The sequence below is a fragment of the Trichomycterus rosablanca genome, chromosome 16 (assembly GCF_030014385.1).
Source record: "Trichomycterus rosablanca isolate fTriRos1 chromosome 16, fTriRos1.hap1, whole genome shotgun sequence".
Lineage (NCBI taxonomy): Eukaryota > Metazoa > Chordata > Actinopteri > Siluriformes > Trichomycteridae > Trichomycterus > Trichomycterus rosablanca.
This window is the reverse complement of record NC_086003.1, coordinates 1501055-1517500: the sequence shown is the minus strand read 5'-3', so window position 1 is coordinate 1517500 and position 16446 is coordinate 1501055.

Genomic DNA, 16446 nt, shown 5'->3' with positions numbered 1-16446 from the left:
ATGAGCCCCGATGCTAATTAACACAGTACAAAGACGTTAAGGCAGGATTAGCGCAGCTATAAAACACACAGTAAAAAACGTCCCAGATTAATAATCCCGCTCCCACCTCCAGCTCGGAGGACCAGAACCCACAAACTTTACGCTCTCCGAAGCCTCGTATTCGTGCGAGCTCACTCCGCTCCCATTTCCTGTCGAGTGTATCCTGTTTCCTCGCTATCGATTACCTGCTCCTTCAGCATTTTAATGCCGGTCGTCTGCAGCCGGAGCGTTTCACTCGCTTCTCACGCATCCCCGCGGAGAGAGAGAGTAAAAAACCCAGAGAAAGCTCAGGATCAAAGCGCTGCTGTAAATATATTTACTAAGTAAAGATTTTCTCATGTGTTCACAGTTTACGCTCGCTTAAAACATTGATTCGTGCGACCGGCCACTCTGGAGGAGGTGTTCTGGTGAGGAGGAAGTGCAGGAGTTAGTGTTTCCTGTGGGTGCACGCCTAAAAATGTTCAAAATCTAAATTGTAGAGGTGCAAAACGACTGATGCTAGAATGAACCTGCTTGGAAGTGGACGCAAGTGTGTTATGATTCATTGCTGATTCATTGCTAATTCATTAGATGATTCGTTTGATTAATTTGAGTCTGGGGACTCAACTCTAGTCTAAAGACTCGTGACTTGACTCGGACTCTAGTCTAAAGACTCGCGACTTGACTCGGACTCTAGTCTAAAGACTCGTGACTTGACTCGGACTCTAGCCTAAAGACTCGCGACTTGACTCAGACTCTAGCCTAAAGACTCGTGACTTGACTCAGACTCTAGTCTAAAGACTCGCGACTTGACTCAGACTCTAGCCTAAAGACTCGCGACTTGACTCAGACTCTAGCCTAAAGACTCGTGACTTGACTCAGACTCTAGTCTAAAGACTCGCGACTTGACTCAGACTCTAGTCTAAAGACTCGTGACTTGACTCGGACTCTAGTCTAACGACTCGCGACTTGACTCAGACTCTAGCCTAAAGACTCGTGACTTGACTCGGACTCTAGCCTAAAGACTCGTGACTTGATTCGGACTCTAGCCTAAAGACTCGCGACTTGACTCGGACTGATTTGAGCCTCCAAATCTACAATCGGACGCCACCTTCACAACAACAAACCTTTTATTTTGTTTACCCACAGTGCCTACAGGCCGGTTCTGGGCAGATAATCAGAACATTGCTGGTTCAAGCCCCATTTCAAACAAAGGCAGTACAACGTCCGGCTTATTAACCGCCTTTAAAACTTTTCCTCTTTAATACGGAACAGCGCGGTCCAATCAATCAGGACCTCAGTGAATTAAACACAGCGTGGGTAAATTAAAATGGTAATTGAAATAAGACGGGTTGGTTATTAATGGTGAAGGGTGGCTACTAGATTACACTCGGCGGTATAATCACTATTTAGTCAGATAGCGGTAATTGAAGAAGGTCTCACAATGATTAGCATTTAATCTAACGCTGAGTACAATTTTCCACTGATTTACCTCTAATGTCCGTCTTAAGTAACGGAAAAGATCCAATAATGCACCATTTTCCACCAAAAAACCTACCCTGTCCTACCCTTTGATAGGAGACCCGCTGACCCGTGGGTGGAACTCCCTACATATCTATCCATAAGCCGTTGCTGATGGTCCGTACCGATGCCGCTCCTAGAGACACCGACGGCGTCTGAGGAGGGTATATTCGCCTGACACGCACTCCCTCCGACACCCTCAAAGACCCCGGCCCCTGTTCAGAAGTAGTTTGACCTTCCAAATAAATAAATAAATAATAATAAAACTTGATATCTGTGTTCATTCAGTAATGCGGTCACTTTACCGAACCGTTGTGGTGAAGAGAGAGCCGAGCCGCGAAGCAAAGCTCTCAATGTACCGGTCGATCTACGTCCCCATCCTCACCCATGGTCACCAGCTTTGGGTAATGACCAAAAGGACGAGGGCGTGGATACGAGCGGCCGAAACGAGCTTTCTCCGGCCTGTTGCTGGGCGTACTCTCCGTGATCGGGTAAGGAGGTCAGCAATACGGGAGGAGCTCGGAGCAGGTGCCTCCTGGACCCCTTTGAAGGTATACCAGGTATACCTATATATATATATATATATATATATATATATATATATATATACATATATATATATATATACAGTACATACACCGATCAGCCATAACATTAAAACCACCTCCTTGTTTCTACGCTTTTCACCCTGTTCTTCAATGGTCAGGACCCCCACAGAGCAGGTATTATTTGGGTGGTGGATGATTCTCAGCACTGCAGTGACACTGACATGGTGGTGGTGTGTTCGTGTGTGTTGTGCTGGTATGAGTGGATCAGACACAGCAGCGCTGCTGGAGTTATTAAATACCGTGTCCACTCACTGTCCACTCTATTAGACACTCCTACCTAGTTGGTCCACCTTGTAGAAGTAAAGTCAGAGACGATTGCTCATCTATTGCTGCTGTTTGAGTCCTAGACCTTCATCAGTGGTCACAGGACGCTGCCCACGGGGCGCTGTTGGCTGGATATATATTTTTGGTTGGTGGACTATTCTCAGTCCAGCAGTGACAGTGAGGTGTTTAAAAACTCCAGCAGTGCTGCTGTGTCTGGTCCACTCATACCAGCGCAACACACACTAACACACCACCACCATGTCAGTGTCACTGCAGTGCTGAGAATCATCCACCACCTAAATAATACCTGCTCTGTGGTGGTCCTGTGGGGGTCCTGACCATTGAAGAACAGGGTGAAAGGGGGTAACAAAGCATGCAGAGAAACAGATGGACTACAGTCAGTAACTGTTAGAACTACAAAGTGCTTCTATATGGTAAGTGGAGATGATAAAATGGACAATGTTATGGCTGATCGGTGTATATTAATATGATATACATGTATAATGTGTATTATATAACATATTGGGTTTACGTTTATGTTAAGAACCCCTAACACTAGTTTTGTGTTTGTTTGTGTGTTTGTTTGTTAGAAAACTAAGTTCTCGTCCCCCCGGCTGCCCTCACCGTTCAGCTTCTCACACGAGTTCTGAAAGATTAAATAAAAGGAAAATGAAAGAAATACCAGCGAGCGTTTGGAGAGTCGGACGTGCGAGTGCACACGAGGGTTCGAGAGGGCCATATTGCAGGCATACGGTGGCGCGGCACGGAGCCCGACATGCTGCTGCTCTCCGGAGACGAGTCTTAACCAGGCAGCCATGTCGAGAGGCCCTCACCTCTCAATCTAAAGCACTGAGGCGCACGTCTCACCCCTAACCAGCTCAATCTGGTACTCCAGCACACCCCGACACACACACACACGACTGTCGCACACACACACACACGCACGCTTTGATCACCGGAACGTCGCTGGTCCGGAACTAAGAACCCACTGGTACCCGTTGTGGTACGGCTTTGGGGGTGGTGATTCTGTCACCATGACAACTTGGGGTCCATGAGGCGCGGTTCGATGAGTTCGGTGTGGAGGAGCTTCCTAAACTCCACACTGAACGACTGTGAAATGAATTGGAATGTCGACTGGCATGACCGCCAAACGTTCGTATTTAACACCAGTCGCACCGTCCTCGTACTGGTCCCGAGAAGGAAGTGGGCGGGGCATGGACGCACCCCCTGTGATATGCAAGCGGTCGTGAAGCCGCTGCACCGCTCGTGTTGGCACCTCAACCAGTCCGGGAATTGAGATGCCATCTGACCCGCCCTCCCTCAGACACGGCAAACTGTGTCTGTCGGCACTGCTGATGTTCTCCAACTTAAAAGCTGGAATGCTCTGCAGTCATGAGCTACCGTATTATACAGCTGTGCCATGCTATAGAACTGGATGGACACAAATTCCCACAGACACACTCCAAAATCTTGTGAAAAGCTTCAGTATTATTGGGTTTGTGATACTGACCGAACGGAATTGAACAGGAGCTACACAGATCAAACACGGCTGTGTTTATCTCCCCTCACTTCCTCAACCCTCCTCCAAAATCCTTACAACCTCCTCCAGGGGTCTCGAGGTCCCGTGGTGGGGCTTCAGTGGGGACTGTTAGCACGTCTCGCTAAAGCTACAGCAGCATCGATCCAACAATCCGGCCTTAAAGAGAGAATTCAGTGGCCGGTCATAGCCGCTGCTCATGAGACGGAAATCAAATCGGCGTGTGGACAGAGAGGCCGTTAATGGATGGGACGGGCGGAGCAGGACGATCTCCGACACCCACGTACACACTCGCACGCCGGTCCGCTCCGGATATCAAACGTTTACCCCGGGCACGAGGAGACGCCTCGGCGGATTCATCACACGCTACGTTTTCTGAGCAACCCGTACACGCGGTGATTTAATCTCGCGCCCCATGTGACCCTCTCAACATCGAAAAGAGGGAAAACATCCAGTAACTCAGCGATAGATCAGATATCAGATATGAATCAGAAGAACTCACCTCTGCTTTAGCATCTATTGAATTTATTCTCTGGAGAGCTCTGAAGTTGATGCTTCACAAATGGTTCTACAGTTGTTATTAGACGAGACGCCGTTCACACCGGCGTGGTGAGTACTTCACCGAGGAAAGAAACAGTCCAGGTTCAACTCATAAACTTAAAAACTAAATAATAATGTTCTTATATACAGACAGGAAAAAAATAAAGAACATAAAATGTTTATAAGATTTACTGCTGATCAAGAACTGAACTGATTTTGGCTTTTTGAAGCAGATCAGCCTCAATACACCAGAGATGTTCCTCAAAACACCGTCCTTAATGTGAAGGTGCAGAAGTGTTTACATTTGGGTAGGTAGGGATGTATTAAGTTAGTTAGCTAAGTAGGTAGGTATTTAGTTAGGTGGGTAGAGAGATAATTAATTAGTAAAATAGGTAGGTATTTAGTTAGGTGGGTAGAGAGATAATTAATTAGTTAAATAGGTAGGTATTTAGTTAGGTGGGTAAGGGGGTAGTTAGTCAGTTAGTTAGTAAGGTAGGTAGTTGGTTGGTTAGTTAGTTATGTATGATGGTAAATAGACAGTTAGGTAGGTAAGAAGGTAGTTAGTTAAGTAGGTAGGTTTCTCGTTAGGTGATTAAGGAGACAGTTTTTAGTTAGGTAAATATTTAGTTATGTAAGCAAGGAGATAGATAGATAGATAGACAGACAGACAGACAGACAGATGGTTGTTAGTTTGTTATGTAGGTTGGTAGGTAGATAATTAGGTGCAAAGGAGGTGGTTAGTTAGTTAGGTTGGTAGATATTTAGTTAGGTGGGTAAGGATGTGGTTAGTTAGTTAGTTAGTTAGTCAGTTAGTTAGTTAGATGGTAGGTAGGTATTTAGTTAGGTGGGTAAAGAAGTAGTTAGTAAGTTAGTTAGTCAGTTATGTAATTGGGTTGGCAGGTAGGTACTAGGATTGGAGGGAGCTATTTAGTTAGTTAGGTTTCTATTTTGCTCTGTGTGTGTGTGTGTGTGTGTGTGTGTGTGTGTGTGTGTGTGTGTGTGTGTGTGTGTGTGTGTGACAGAATGGACTCAAGGTCATCTGTGCCCACGGGTTTTGGTGCACAGAGATGTGATGTGACTAACAGCAGCTGTAGCACAGAGTAGACCCCCAATCACACACACACACACACACACAAACACACACACACACACACACAAACACACACACACACACTCGTACGTGACATGATGTGGGATGACACTCACTTCACTTCACTTGATCGCTGCCTTTTTTTAGGACCCAAAAACGGTCACTGAATACACATCTCAGATAAACACATCGACTGAGTATCATCACACACACACACACACACACACACACACACACACACACACACACACACACACACACACACACGTGACATGATGTGGGATGACACTCGCTCTTGATCGCTGCCTTTTTTAGGACCCAAAAACACCTTATATACACACACAGTAACACACAGCTCAGTAACATCACACACACACACACACAGACGATGGCAGCATGCAGACAGACAGACAGACAGACAGACAGACAGACAGACAGACAGTGACGCCCGTGGGTATGAAAGGAAACCACCTTTCCTGTCAGCACAGCCTCCATTAGCAATAATGCAGGAGACAACAGGTCTGCTTCCCTATTAACTCTAATGGAGGGTCCAGTGACACACATACACACACACACACACACCCAAACACTTCCTCACACACACACACACACACACCCACACACACACACACACACACGTTTTATACTCTTTATTTAGGCCGACATTATAGTCATTATTTATAATCAGATCTGATGTCTGGATGTTTTTAGACACTGGATATCCACAACGTGTTCGTTAGCAAATCGGCTCGCAAACGTTACTGAAGATCTGGAGCGACGCCCAGAGCTGGGGGCTCAGACCATATATAATCCGTACATCATAAAGCTGACCTGAACTGACCCGGTCAGCCTCAAAACACCAGAGACGTTCCTCAAAACACCAGAGACGTTCCTCAAAACACCAGAGACGTTCCTCAAAACACCAGAGACGTTCCTCAAAACACCAGAGATGTTCCTCAAAACACCAGAGACGTTCCTCAAAGCACCAGAGATGTTCCTCAATACACCGTCCTTAATGTGAAGGTGCAGAAGTGTGTACATTTGGGTAGGTAGGGATGTATTAAGTTAGGTAGTTAAATATGTAGGTATTTAGTTAGGTGAGTAGAGAGATAATTAATTAGTTAAATAGGTAGGTATTTAGTTAGATGGGTAAGGGGGTAGTTAGTCAGTTAGTTAGTCAGGTAGGTAAGTATTTAGTTAGGTGAGCAAGGAGACAGGTACTTAGGTAGTTAGGTGGGTAAAGAGTCAGTTATTTAGTTATTTGGTTTGTTAGTTAGATAGTTGGTTGGTTAGTTAGTTATGTATGATGGTAAATAGACAGTTAGGTAGGTAAGAAGGTAGTTAGTTAAGTAGGTAGGTTTCTCGTTAGGTGATTAAGGAGACAGTTCGTTTTTAGTTAGGTAGGTATTTAGTTAGTTAGATAGATAGATAGATAGATAGATAGATAGATAGATAGATAGATAGATAGATAGTTAGGTGGGTACCCGAGCTTGGTATGGTGTGTGTCCTGAGGACTGAGGTTTGTTGCTTGTTCTTCTTGTGTCTGCACCAGTTTCCTCTGAGTGCTCTGAATTCCTTCCACCTCCCAAAAATGTGTGTTCGACGTACGGCTCTCCTGCGACGGCTCTCCTGCGACGGACTGGTGTCCTGTCCGGGGTGTTTTCCTGCCCTCTGCCTGTTACAGGGCAGGTAGTTACTGCTTACAGAAGATTCATCAGTTCAAGTTTTTAATCTCAAACAGTCATGGACAATTTTACATTTTTGGCATTTAGCGGCGCTTTTATCCAGAGTGACTGACACAGGCAAAAAGCCTTGTACCACTGATGAAGTGGGCGTGGCTTCATTTTTCTTTACACAAGATTGGCACCAATAGCTCAGTACAGCCTGGTCCACAGACCAGTACAGATGCTTCATGACCCACATGTGCTATACAACACTGGTGTGTGTGTGTGTGTGTGTGTGCGTCGTTACTAATGACTCAGGATGACAGATCAGTTCCGTGCTGATGATAATTAATTCCTCTTGTGTGTGTGTGTGTGTGCGTGTGTGTGTGTGTGTGTGTGTGCAGGGTCAGTGTGCTAAGTGTCTATCACTTAGATTTGACTCTCGGGGATTTCTGCTCCAGAACGGAGTCGAATCAGAGCTGCAAACTAGAGAAACTCGGCCTGGATCGATTCCCACTAACAACTTTATTGATCAGCTGCAGTAACGTTTTACATTTATTAATTATGAGGAATAAGTTCACGGGGTTTTCCTTCCTCTCGCTCTCCTCTCCTCTCTCTCTCTCACACACACACACACACACTCACACACATTCTCTCTCTCTCTCTCGCGTCTTTACCCTAACGACTCGTCTTTATACCCGTTCGTATCACTTTCCCTCCTGTGAGGAACGTCCACACGTGCTGCCATCCAGGTGACGTCTTTCCACGACGGTGACGTCCGTGGTTATTTAGTTCGGCAGGGTGATGCCACACGTCTGCATGGCAGCTAAAATCTCGTATCAAGCAAAATCAGAGAAAAATTCCACATGCAGAACTGCGACAGTTAGTGTCCTCCGTTCCCAAAACCATTCAAACGTCTCATTAAAAGCAAAGCTGATGGAACACGGTGCTTCAGATTGTAAATGTGCTTATAATTATATTTATATTTATAGGGACAGTGGTAGCAGTGGGTAGAGCTTTGGGCCATCAACTGAAAGCTTGAGAGTTGGAATCCCAGCTCTGCTATGCAGCCACTGTTGGGCCCTTGAGCAAGGTCCTTAACCCTGTCTGCTCCAGGGGCGGTGTACGATGGCTGACCTGCGCTCTGACCCCTTTTGTCAGTTCTATAAAAGTTTAACAGAATAAAATCACAGATTCTTGTTTTTACTTCATCTTACAAAACATCCCAACTTTTCCAGCAAAGGGGTCCGTAAACGGGCACTGAGAAGTCACTGACTACAATAGCTGTTATAATATGTATGTAAGTAATAAGGAAATTAAAGTTTAAAAGTAATGAAAATTAAATTAAAGTAATAAAATTGTGTAATAAGTATTTTAGTAAAAAATAATTAAAGGATAAAAGTAATAAAAATAAAATAACAAAATAAAAATAACATAAAAGTAATAAACGTGTGTAATAAGTATTTTAGTAATAAATAATTAAAGGATAAAAGTAACACAAATAAAATAAAAGTAATAAAAATGTGTGATACATATTTTAGTTATAAGTATAAAAATAATAAAAATAAAAGTAAAATAAAAGTAATAAAAGTGTTATAATAAGTATGTAAGTAAGTATATGAGTAATTAAAGTATAAAAATAATAAAAATAATAATAAATAATAATAATAATAAAAAATAAATAATAATAATAAAAATAAAATAAAAATAATAAAAGTATGTAATAAGTAGATAAGTGATTAATGTATAAAATTAATCAAAGTACAATAAAAGTAGAAAGAGTATGTAATAATAGATATATAAGTAATTAAAGTATAAAAGTAATAAAAACAAAATAAACATAATAAAACTGTGTAATTATAAGTAAATAAAGCATACAAATATATAAAAAAAAGTAATAAAAGTATAAAAGTATAAAAGTAAAAGTATAAAAGTGTGTAATAATAAGTAATTAAAGTATAAAAGTAATAAAAGTAAAATAAACGTAATGAAAGTAAAATAAAAGGAATGAAAGTGTGTAATAATAACTATATAAGTGTATTTGAAATGAAAAGCTCGGTGGGTAGTACCAGTGCCTCACAGCAAGGAGGTCATGGGTTCAGTTCCCAGGTGGGGCAGTCTGGGTCCTTTTTTGTATGAAGTTTGCATGTTCTCCCCACAATCACACAAAAGCTACGAAGCTTATTGATGCGCTAGCGGCTGTAGTTTCAGGTCTCATCATGTGCTAATTCTCAGTTAAGGAAGTTTGATGAGGATATTATATGAATTTGTATATTATTTCAAAAGTCCTGCCGCCGCCGTCGTGTTAATTCACCCGTTAGTAGATTAACACTGAGCATGAGAAATTAGCCGAGCTAACCGTCATCCTTCAAATACGAGCGTGTTTCGGGTTCCGTTCTGAAATCTATACAGACGGAGCTCAGAGCGAGAGATACGATCTGCACCGCGGGTGAATATTAGAGACGTTCCTCTCTCTGTTTCGGTTCGATACGTCCGCCTAATGAGGTGAAGCCGTTTAATTAGAACCTGTTCTGTTACTGTGGGTGAAGTGAGGTGACCGAGAGCTACCGAGAGCTACCGAAGCTACGTGGTAAAATACGTTGGTACGTCTCAAATTCTCGTTCTTTTTGGAACATCGAATGTGGAGGATAGGTGGGGATTGGGTTTGCTCTGAAAAGGGGGGGAGGGGCAATATTTTCTTTCAGAAAGCTGAAGAATGTTATGTATCACACACCAGCAGAACACTGGACCGGAAGACCAGGCCCAGCATCAGTGTCAGAGTTGGCAAAACTGACAGGGTGAAACCGTGCTATGTAGAAGAACTTCCACCTGGAGCGAATTAACACTCAACAGAGACTGACAGGTCAATCACGTGCGCCTTTCTGCCCCCTCTGCTGGCCAAATATGGCGATGCAGAAGGACGCGACTCTTAACATGGTACACACACACTATGTGCCAACACCTGAAACCAAAACAAGACCAAGAAACCACGGCTAGATCAAGGTTAAAATCATTCCTGGATCATAAAGCAGATCTTCGTGGTGCTACAATGGTTCAAAGGTTCTCCTCAAACCACCAGATTCCAAACACTCCAGCACAAACCCTGTATAAGCGCTCCTGGACGGATTAAAGCCGTTCACATTAACTTCCTGAAGGATATATCGTTCACTGATTTTGATATTTCGTCCGATAGGGATGGGGCAAGGGGGGTGAGGGGGGAGGGGGACGGGTGTAGATCGGTGTGGTGCTGTAACCTTGCCAGGTTGTGTGTTGGACCTCTAAAAATAAATGTGATCAGTGCTGCAGCCCTGGGCTCCGGAGGCTCGACCAATGAGAGTATCGATGAGTGAAGTCCAGCCTGGCGAGAGAGAGAGAGACAGAGAGAGAGAGAGAGACAGAGAGAGAGAGAGAGACAGAGAGAGAGACAGAGAGAGACGCTATAGTGAACCTATTGATTCGGTATGAGACCCACCACTCTCTGTCTCTATATGGACAAAAGTATTGGGACGCCACTTCTGAGTGTTGAATTTGTGTGCTTTAGCCACAACAGTCACTAACAGACAGCTTTGCAGCAACAGTTTAGGGAAGGTCCTTTCCTCTTCCAGCATGAGCGAGCGCCCATCCATCTTCTGACTGGGCACAAATTCCCACAGACATACTTCAAAGTCATGTGAAGCCTTCTCAGAAGAGCGGCTGTTGTTCCAACTGAAAAGATCCCACACAGGTCAGTCGCTCTGTTTCAATACCGTTGGTCCAACAAGCTCATGCTCAGGTGTCCAAATACTTTTGGCCATGTTGTGTGTATCTGTCTCTCTCTCTCCAGTTACAGCTGAAGTCAAATAAATACATACAAACAATAAAATAAACACCGTCCACAGGCAAGCAAGCTGCACCGCTACACGAAAGCATCCCCTGATTCTGGTTCAGTCGAGGCTCGATGTGATTATGGAGCCACTTTATTACATCTAGTGTGAGATGAAGCTTGCTTGGCTGTGAACAGTGGCACCAGTGTTCCATGTGTTAATTGTACCATTTGTGCATCCTCTCTCAGTTACTCCTCTCCGCTGCTGGGGACCCTTATCTGGTCCGAGGAGGGTATGTCGCCAGAAACACGCTCCCTCAGATGCGGTCCACCGACCCCTTCTTATTCGCCGGTCACCGTGACCCTGACCAGGATGAATAAGTGTTCCGTGCTGATGTCCCGGCTTCCATCACGTCTTCTGATCACGTCCCCATTCTGCTACTAATGAAATGAGTCAGGAGGCGTCGGGGAGATAAATATGATCCTGCTCCCGTGAACGTTCTGTAATATTTTAAACCGGACCGGGCGGCCGGCTGTCAGCCGGAGGAAACTTTGCGACGTTTAACGGTTATATACGACACCTAGGAGCGCACGATCTGACCGTCTTCTGCACGGGGCCCGGCGGGAAGGCGTGCCGAGGGGACCGGAGGTTAATAGAACGTGGCTCTCTTTTAATTGGAAAGGAGAACGAGGCGGCCCCGTTACTGCCTGGAATGAGAGGCGGCGGCGGACGCGAACGCTTCACCTACTGAGGAGGTTAATGAGGATCCGCGCGTGGAGCGCTCGCTCTGGACGGCAGGGTTAAGCGTTTTTTCCTCCTCTCGTCCTGCCTATGGCTAGGTGGCACACACACACACCTTGCGGGAAGCTGGACAGGGAGATGGAACATGCGTCTCTCAAACAGTTCAAGGAAAGAGGAGAAATAGGACAGTCTGGAAGTCAGTGGTTAGATTGAATCAGACCTGTAGTGCAGTACACTTTAATCCAAAGTGACTTACAGTACTGTGACGGTACACAGTCTAAACAAATGAGTGTTAAGGGCCTCGCTCAAGGGCCCAACAGTGGCAACCTGGCAGTGAAGGGGCTTGAACCAGTGACCTTTTGATTACTAGTCCAACTGTCTGTACTCTTGTTTTTGGGGAAGCTTATATATGGTTAAAAGTTTACATACACACAAAAATGAGAGACGTTCATCGTATATCATGGCAGTTTTGGCTGGACTGGGCGCCCCCTAGCAGGCACAGTTGGCAGTGCAGCAGACCAAATCGGCCACTAGTCTGCTGGACGGGAAAAGACGGGACTAAAAACAGCATGTAAGGACCCCGGTTAGTAGCCCGAGGCGCCTGTACAGAAGTGAAGGAATGTGGAGATCAGCACGTGACTCTCCATGTGCAAGACTGGTGTCATCCACTGAAAAGGTGGGCAAGAGATCTGAATGCTAGACCCTTGTGCGATCTCTTCTAGGATGACGTCACTATACACAAGATGCCAAAGATTACGTAATATAATGAGTATGGAAAATATATATTTTTATAAGATCATCATAGCTAAGGTGCTACCTAATTCACGATCGTGAGAATCACATCGCCGTTCCTGTGTAATATTTAATTTGCTATGAAACTCCCACTTTAAGGTTTGTGTTTAGCGTTTTAACATTGTTCATCCGTGCAGCGTTCAAGTGCCTCACGTTTACTGGTTAATCTGCACTATGAGGCGTCCTAGCGTTCCTACGGCAATTCAGTTAGGGATCGCTTAGTCAGAACGTCCAAGATGTCGAAGTAAAGCGGCTAAAAACACGACTCGGGTAACTGCCGATTCTGTGGATGCAAAACAGGGACGAGAATCGCTGTATTTGAGACGTCGCACCATCGCTGGATGTTCTAGGTTTACATTCAACCGTTACGATAGCTGTGCTGTGTATCATAGCTTCTATTTATTCTATTTCTGAATAGAAATGAGTCCAGACGAAAGCACTAACGCTGCTGCACGATTAGTCTATTTGTGGAGTGCCAATCTGCGGACGTGTTAGCGGTTCGGCTCGTAATGTGCTAAAAGGCCTGGGCGTTTGGCCCCATTATTGACTAGCACAGCATCTGGATAAATAGAGTTCGGGGAATTACCGCCGGGGACTACGTTAATCGCTAGTGAGTAGTGAGCGGCGGATTGAGCCGTAGCGCTAAGCGGCTGAGAGGAGAGAGAAGGAAATACGCTCATGAATGTATTCGGGTGATATCACCTCCCAGGCGTTTGTTATCACACTCACGGACGTGATGGATCCGTCTGGAGTCGCTTCGTTTTACTCATTTATAAAGTTGGTTTTGATGATGAGTGGAAAAAAACGCTGTAATATGTCTGTCTGCCATCCACTCCATCTATCGGCATTATTTATTCATGCTAAAAGGCTCCGTGCTTAAGGCATTAGTAATTATGCTTTCTCTCTGCTCACTTTAGCCGCGGCACAGCTAGGTCCTGCTTTAGCGCTAATTTCCGCCAGCCTACATAAATCCTCCGCTGGGCCACCGGGCTTCCTCTCGGTTTATTAGCGCCCTCCATATATTTTATCTTCCACATGCCGGATCATTTATTAATGCCATGAGCACCCTGGGCGAGCGGCGCGAGCGGCCAGCCCGAGTCCGGAATCACTTCTGGGGAAACGCAGGGGCGAGGAAGACGACACCGGCGATTTAGACCAGGGTGTGAAAGCCGCTCTGGGGAGCGAGATGCACTTCAGTTCCGCCGGTCAGTCCTGGGTGATACGGGACGATAATGATGCGCGGATACAGAGCCACTTACGGCCTCGACTACAGCGGCACTTTGTATTAATAATGTCATTACAAACTGATGGACTTTGTTAGTAAATTATTCATCGTATTATTAATACAGCCGCACTGATACAGAAGTTCAACACTCATCGTGGGATTGGAGAAGAAAACGTTCCTTCATCGTGCTTCTGAGTAACGTCTTCCTGTTCCCACTAAAGACCAGGATGAAGGTGCCGAGATCCGACGTTTCTTTATACCCAAAATGATGCCAAATGATCAGCAATATTGTAATCTAGACCATCTGAGCCAAGACAAGACTTTTAATGGTCCATAACAAGTAGAGACCAATAAACAAAACAACTGAGACCATTTATGATCAAGACCAGATAGACAGACAGACAGACAGACAGATAGATAGATAGATAGATAGATAGATAGATAGATAGATAGATAGATAGATAGATAGATAGATAGATAGATAGATAGACACAGACATATATAGACGGATAGACAGACAGACAGACAGATATATAGACAGATAGACAGACAGACATATATAGACGGATAGACAGACAGACAGATACCCCGAACAGATTAAGATAAGGCTGATTATTAAGATGCACTACTTAGACAGTGATAGCTTACTAAGCTAAAACAGTTAGCACCAGGCCATTCAAACTGATGGAGCACGCCAGCTAACATCTCTCCATGTACTGAAAATCCTTAAACTGTCCCTGACGAGCCCCAATTTACAAATAAACGTAGTTATATGTAGAGTTTATACAAACGAATCGATAACAATTTATTTACATTTTAAAAGAACTCTGTTGGTTGCTCCGCTTTCATCCATCACGTTTCAGCCGGACGCTCCCTCGTCATTCAGTCAGATCATCACTCAGAATTAAGGCACCTCAGGAGGAGCATTTTGAGGGAGCTAAGAATATCCTGCAGTAATCAGTGCTGAGAAAATATCCAGCGGTTCTGTAGCTTCACTTCCTCCAGTCGTTTAATTATCAACCCAGAGATTCAGATTAGAGGACAGAACAAGTCAAGGTTTATTAAGAGAAGCTAAAAAAATAACGCTGTCCGAGGCACAAGCTTATCTACACTCATCTACACTCATCACACCAGCCGTGAAAGGTCGACCGAGAGTTTAACATCCATCAAGCTTTTAGAAATCTGAGCTGCATTAAATTGTACTTTGATTAATAAAAAAATGCACGTTTAGGACGAGCGCGCCCATAAGACGCACCCTCTTCGTTTTCATCCAGATCAGCAACCCAATCAGACATGAAACCGGCCCTCCCTCGGCCCCCCGCGTATTACTTATTTATAGATTTCAATTTTCAAATATCAGGACAGAAAAACAGGCGGTAACGAGAAATCTGAGGACGGCGAGACGAGCCGTTTCGTCCCCTGCATCAGAAATGCACATTGATTTTAGCCAGTATGGAAAAATTGGGAGAAGAAAGGCGAGCGTGTGAGGGGTGAAGGAGAAGCTCGGGGTCGCTGGAACGGCTAATCTTATATGAATGAGGCCTCGGAGAGAGAGGGGGAGAGGGACGGGTTAATAGGTACGGCTCATTTCACCGCCCGGATCGGCCCTGAATGCCGCCTCACGTATAATTCAGCCGCTAATTACCTGCGCCAAGATTACAATTTCTCCCCCTGACAGCCGCCGTCGACTTGTCAAATATTCAGCACAGGGAAATCGATATTTTATCATCTTTTCACATTACTGTGTGCCAGGTCGACACCAAACGAGCCAAACGCGGAGTAACGAGGATGGGGGTGTAATCAAATTCTCAAATACCACGGTATTAAGCAGCAAAATCTATGATTTTTAACCACATGCAGGGGCACCTTGTAACTGGACGCCCTTTGTGGAGAAATTTGTACCTTTAAACCCAACATTTCCCTTAAATTCGACGAGTTCAGCCTTTTTAAAAAAATGTATTTATTTAATTTTAAATGAACAATAAAAAGCTGCTTTGTATTACAGCTCGAGGTTCTGAGAAATTGTGAGAATCAGAATCAGCTTCTCTCCGGGTCTAAAACGCTTCTCGTTAACGTGGATTAATGTACTAAAAGAACGACCCAGGAACACTAAACTCCCCTTAATTATTAAGGAATTTAGGAAACAATAAAGAAGTAAAGGTAAAGAAGCAAGAAGGTCCTGGGTTCGATCCCCAGGTGGGGTGGTTCAGGTCCTTTCTGTGTGGAGTTTGCATGTTCTCCCTGTGTCCTATGTCTGTGTGGGTTTCCTATGGGAGCTCCGGTTTCCTCCGACAGTTCAAAGATGTGCAGTCAGGTTAACTGGACATACAAAAGTCCCTTAAGGTGTGTGTGTGTGTGTGTGTGTGTGTGTCTCTTTGTGATGGTTGGCTGCACAGATGGGTCAGCTTTCTCCAAAGCTCACTGTTTCGTGTTGCTTGTATGGGATCCACATCGTGATGTTCTCAGTCCAGCTTATTCTTTGTCTTCTGAGTCTTCTGAGTCTTTTCTGTTCTGGCTATCTCGTACGCTTGCTCAGCTCAGTGGTCGTCATCTTCCTCCTTCCTTCATCAGGTTCCTGTTGAAAGCAGAGATGAGTAAAGTCCTTATTTAACCGGATTAATGATTCGAGTCAATCAGAGGGTG